The 6,000-nt window shown below is 35.1% G+C and overlaps 1 protein-coding gene across 3 annotated transcripts in view; it reads left to right on the top strand.

The window, feature by feature from the left end:
• The first annotated feature begins 2,613 nt into the window (after window positions 1-2,613).
• The window catches only part of LOC127160183 (NACHT, LRR and PYD domains-containing protein 12), a 38,909-nt gene continuing 35,522 nt past the window's right edge, over window positions 2,614-6,000 (top strand). For all 3 annotated transcript variants that reach the window (XR_007826663.1, XM_051102835.1, XM_051102836.1), the window contains exon 1: window positions 2,614-2,840. The gene's annotated coding sequence lies outside the window, so the exon portion shown is untranslated. The remainder of the gene's footprint in view (window positions 2,841-6,000) is intronic.

Below are 6,000 nucleotides of genomic sequence, written 5' to 3'. Positions count from 1 at the left end.
GTTATTTTTGCATTTCGCAACCATGAAAAAAACATGAAATAACATTTTATTTTTAACATTTACTCTCCAAGCAAAGCATGCTGAGAAAAAAAAATCTAGAAATCTGCTGTAACTTATTCCATGAATGTGTGTGTATCTATGCGTGAACATACATTCAAATTTATATGGGACCATCTATGTGCAATATTTATGCACAAGAAATGATACCCTAAATGAAACAAAATATAGGTAATATATATCGATTTATAAGACTTTATGAAAACTACGTGTTATTTTTGAATCCATTACTAAATGTTTTTACTTTATTTACTTTATATTTTTACTTTATTGACTATTAATGTTTAGCTATACATCAGGGGTTCTCAACTCTGAGAACATTTTTTCCATTTTTCCATTTTTTTTTTCCAGCTCCAACCCTAATCAAACACACCTGAACAAGATCATCAAGGTCTTTAGGACAAAGCCACTAGATGGCAAACCTGCAACCATTAGACAAGAAAGCGTAACGGCTAAAGCTAACGCTTACAGTCTGACAGTATGTGGGAAAGGAGACCAGAGGTCGTTTTCTTTGAATGGATGTCAGTGGAAGAGAGGCTTTACTACACTGAATAAACAGCGTTTTAGAAGAAACGGCTTATCATTTAATGAATCAACAGCCTATCTGCTAATCTTTTTTTAATTACTGACTTTTTGCAACAGGTGGGATTCAGATTACGGCACATCTCATTCATTCCCATGGTATCCGTAAATGGCGATTGAGTGTCGCACAACTCTGACTGAAATTCAGTGACGTCAAGGCTGTAATGTGATTAAGGGACACGTGATCCAAGTTAGCCGTTACACTTTCTCCAATAGTAAGTAATACAGACCCTCTCATTTCCCAATAGTAAGAAAATCTCTATTTAGGATCACAAAAAAGTTACAGGCAGGTGAGTAAGATCAAGGTTGGACTAAAACTCTGCAGGAAAATGGATCTTGTGGGTCAGAGTTGAGAACCCCTACCATATATGGTCAATGCATATATTGCAGTATACTGAAAAATATAAGTAGTTTTAGTTATTTTCCATATATAGAAGTGTATTATATATGACATTATATTTTGCAATATAGTCCCATACATTGTTGTTTTGTAAAGGATGATAACTATATTAAGAAATCATATCAGTAAATGGAAAGAAAAGCCATATGGGGAAAGGGGCTGGAAAAAAAACAAAATTCAATAAATTAAAGAAAGGGTTTAAAAACCCTTCACTGCAACAGTTTCCACCCTACCCCACAGCTCTGTGTGTATAAAGCCCATACTGTAGAGCAGGGGTGTCCAAACTTTTTTAAAGGGGGCCAGATTTGATAGCCTTGACACACCGGGGGCCAGATGCTTCTCCATATATAATCATATATATGCATATATAATTACTCTCTTACATTACATTCATTTGGCCTTTACACTAACAGTCAAAAGTTTTTGAACAGTAAGATTTTAATAGAGTCTCTTCCGCTCACCAAGTCTGCATTTATTTGATCCAAAATACAGCAAAAACAGTACAATTTTGAAATATTTTTACCATTTAAAATGAATATATTTTTAAAATGTAATTTGTGACATGTGAATTCAAAGCTGAATTTTTAGAGTCATTACTCCAGTCACATAATTCTTCAGAAATCATTCTAATATTCTGATTTGCTGCTCAAAAAACATTTTTTATTATTATTATGTTAAAAACAGGTTTCTTTGATAAATAGAAAGTTCAGAAGAACAGCATTTATCTGAAATAGAAATATTTTGTAACATTAAAAATGCCTTTATCGTTACTCTTGATCAATTTAAAGCATCCTTGCTAAATAAAAACATTAATTTTATAATTTCTTTTCCAAACTCCTAGCTTTTGAATGGTATATATAAAAGCTTTTTATTTCAGATAAATGCTGATCTTTGGATTTTTTTTTTTTTTTACTCCTCAAAGAATCCTGAGAAAATGTACTCAACTGTTTTAAATATTGATGATGATGATGATGATGATAATAATAATAATAATAATAATAATAATAATAATAAAACATGTTTCTTGAGCAGCAAATCAGCTTATTAAACTCATTTCTGAAGGATAATGTGACTGGAGTAATGATGCTAAAAAATCAGCTTTTAAACCACAGGAATAAATTACATTTTAAAATACATACAAATAGCAGTTAGTTTAAACAGTAAAAATATTTCCCAATATTAATGCTTTTGTTGTATTTTGGGTCAAATAAATGCAGCCTTGGTGAGCAGAAGAGGAATTTGAATTATGTTTGGCGGGGCACGTACAATACATTTCAATAGACAAGCTGTGGGCCGTTTGAAATTTATCCACGGGCTGCATTTTTGAACACCCCTGCTGTAGAGGAACTGAGGGCTCCACACCCTACCATGAGTACAAGCCTATACCACAAATCAGGAATTATATGTGTGCTGACAGCTGAGGTGTTAGTCATACAATAGCCTCTAGCTGCACAGCACACAGGCTTGTACAGGCTTGTACTCATGGTAGGGTGTGGTACAGAATACCAAAAAGGAAGTGATGCCAAGAGTGATTCAGAGCTTGCTTGCATGGACTAAGAGGTTCATGCATGCATATATATATATATATATATATATATATATATATATATATATATATATATGTAGGTGAGTGTGCATGTGTGTATGTGCGTGAGTGCGTGCATATGTGTGTGTGTTATTCTTCTGATTCTCATGTCTCTTCATGAAAGAAAACAGGAAGCTAGTTTCAGTTGGTTTACGAAATCTGTTCAACACAACAGTTCAGAGAAGGAAATACAAAGATCTACAAATATATTTTGAGGTGAGTGTTTCATTCTTCTTTATGGTTTTTATCATAGTCTTTTTTCAGTGTCTCATTGGTCACTTAAGACTTTAAAGCTGTGCTTATGATGATGATTAATTTAGATGATTCTATTGCAACAGATGAGAGTGTCTTTGTCAGTGAATCATGAAAAGGTGATATTGTTAACCCATGGTGTGAAATCACTGTTTCTCATTTTACTCTTTATTAGTGAGTCTGTGATTCTCAAAACATATTTTTTATGTTGTGCTCTTTACTTTTTGAGGCAAAAACTATCACTCAACAGCTTCATGCATCTGCAGAAAGCTTTAATGTAATACTGTGTCTATATGATGAGCTTTATAACATAAAACATTATACAGTGAGGTCTATATATATTTGAACACTGACTCAATTGTCATAATTTCAGCTCTGTATGCCACTAGAATAGATTTAAAATGAAGAAATCAAGATTAAATTGAAGTGCAGACTTTAAGCTTGAGCTTGGTGAGAATCCTTTGGAAGCAATGACTGCCTTAAGTCTTTCTGCCTTTAGTTTTGTCTTCAGCAAGTGAAATGCATGCTCAATTGGGTTGAAATCAGGAGATTGGCTTGGCCATTGCAGAATACTCCAGGTTTTTTTTTTTTTTTACCTTCAAAGACTCTTGGGTTCCTTTTGCTGTATGTTTTGGGTCATCGTCCATTTGTACTAAGAAGTGCTGCCCATTCAACTTTTTGACTGAATCTGGGCAGAGAGTATGTCATGGAATTCATCTCACACCACAACGAACAGGACAGGACAGGAATTAAAGGGTCATGAAACTCCAGAACACATTTTCTGAGATGTGAACAAATATGTACAGACTGCATTTCAGTGAAAACACTAAAAGCACTCTTAAATGTAATCAAAAAGTGGAAATTGGTTATTTTGTTTATTTTTCTGAGCAATTTCGTTCTTTCTGGTTGAAAAGCAAAGTCGAGGATACGTCACGAGATATGACGTAGAGCTGGCCCTCGGCGTGTGTTACAGATAGGCTGCAGGGGAGAGAGAGGGTCATTTTTAAGTCACTGAGCACTTTTCTGCATTTATTCATAAGAAAGAGCTTGTTAAACCCACTGCTCTGTAGTGTGCATAAAAAATATCTGCTGTATTATCCATAAGATAATACAGTACCGTTTCTTCTCTCAGTGTCATTCAGAGACATGCCTCGACATAGATGGTCGTATCGTCTGTGCAACAACCAAAAAGTATTGTTTGTGTTTCCCTACGACGCGACCAGAGCTGAGGCTTGGGTGCAGGTGGTTGGTTTTCCGTGTTCCGTGACGATTTGCACTTCCTGTAGACGTACACATATGGTCCTGGACCGACCGACGCAATATAGATATGATCTGCACGTCGGACAGACATCTCATGTTTGTTGGGAATGTAAATTTCTGTTTTTTAAAGTAACAACCAAGGGGCCAGCGGCAGTAAATTGATCATAGTCTATGTTTGATCAATTTTACTTTCTCAAATCATCACGATTCAAGCATTCAATGCTAGTTTAAATGTTAAATCTAGATGAATGTGTGCTATTAGGTGCATATCCAATTGTTTGTGCGGAGAGTATAGGCTAAAGGGCGTTTTGCAGAACATGAAGGCTCAAGGGTGTTTACTTGCTTCCGCTGTCTCAAAAAAGAAACCAAATCTCAGCAAATAGATGCATCACAGACATATGTATATGTAGAAAACTTTAAATTACTACTTAAGGAAATAAAACAAATCGAAAACAAAAACTCTTTATCCATCTAGATGCATTTCTCTCTAAAGACGCGTCCAATGAGAAAATGAGTTAGGATCATCAACTTCATCCTTGCTACACTGACTCAGAAAACACTAGTTTATTAATAAATAATTCAAATATCTCCTTACTATTTCCCCCAACACATTCATGGTAATTACTTTTGCCAGTGCTTTGTGGCAAGCTTTGGACTATTGCGTGCACTTGAACACGGATCTCTCCCAGCAGCGCTGAAGGTGCGCTCACTGCTGCTGCTGGTGGGACACTAAACACCATCCATAGGTGGTTGTCTTGACAGTCACGGTACCTTGGTCTTGTGTCGTTTCCACTAGCAATGAAATGCAGAACTCTATTTGCAACTGCATTAGCTGTTAATTAGCTGTCTTTATGCATTTGATGACACTCCCCTTTTTTATGCAAACCCTTCCTTTTTTCAACACATTACCCACCCACTTTGTCACAGTGGAAACCTTTTCCACTCTGAGGTGTAAAAAAATACTGCTGAAGCAGGGGTTTCATGACACTTTAACACCACGCAAACACACAATCTTGGTTTTGTGGTCAAGAAAAGAAGGAAAAACCCTGCTTTTAAAAATGGTGCAGGTGGCAACTTAAACCAACTCATTAGCACAAAACTCGAATATACACAAAAAATAATGACATATGGACACATTATTTGACTCAAACCAGCAACAAAACATGTCATCCACTGATATCAATGAAAATTGTAACTCAGTCTGATGTATTTTATGTTACAGACTGTATTTGCAACGTACTTGTCTCGCTCAAGTCCAAAGCCGTTCTGACGAGAGCGGGATGCGATTGGGCAATTCAAACAGGGGAAATGACATCACAGCTTAAAACTCAATATATTATTTTGAAACAAAAATACACTTCCATATAGTCTTATAAGGTTATTATTAATGTTATGTATGAAGAGACATAAATAAAAATAAAAATTTATTTCTTAGAAAACTTTAAAGTTTGCTGGAATTGTCAAACTCAAAACATTTTAAAACTGTAGGTGAGGCTTTTTCTTTTCTTTACCATGACTCAAGTCATTCAGACGAATAGCAAAGATACTTTGCCTGGTAGAAACATGCCCTTATACACTGCCCTCCATAATTATTGGCACCCCTTGTTAAGATATGTTAAAAGATGTGTTCAATTTTTATTGTAGAAGCATACTCTCACACTAAAAATTGTAGAAAAATATAACCTTCAACTCAAGTGAATTTTAAGGGGAAAAAAATCCCTGACTAAGAAATAACTATTTTTCATACAATCACCTGTTCCACAATTATTGGCACCCCTAACAATTCCTAGGAAAAAATGTAATTGAAGTATTTCTGTCATTTCTACAGTAGTTTACAAAGTTGATCAGAGTATCTAGGAACATT

This window comes from Labeo rohita, unplaced genomic scaffold (genome assembly GCF_022985175.1).
Source record: "Labeo rohita strain BAU-BD-2019 unplaced genomic scaffold, IGBB_LRoh.1.0 scaffold_30, whole genome shotgun sequence".
In the NCBI taxonomy this organism is placed as follows: Eukaryota; Metazoa; Chordata; class Actinopteri; order Cypriniformes; family Cyprinidae; genus Labeo; species Labeo rohita.
Note: the sequence above shows the minus strand (reverse complement) of the source record. Positions and strands in the feature narration are given on the sequence as shown.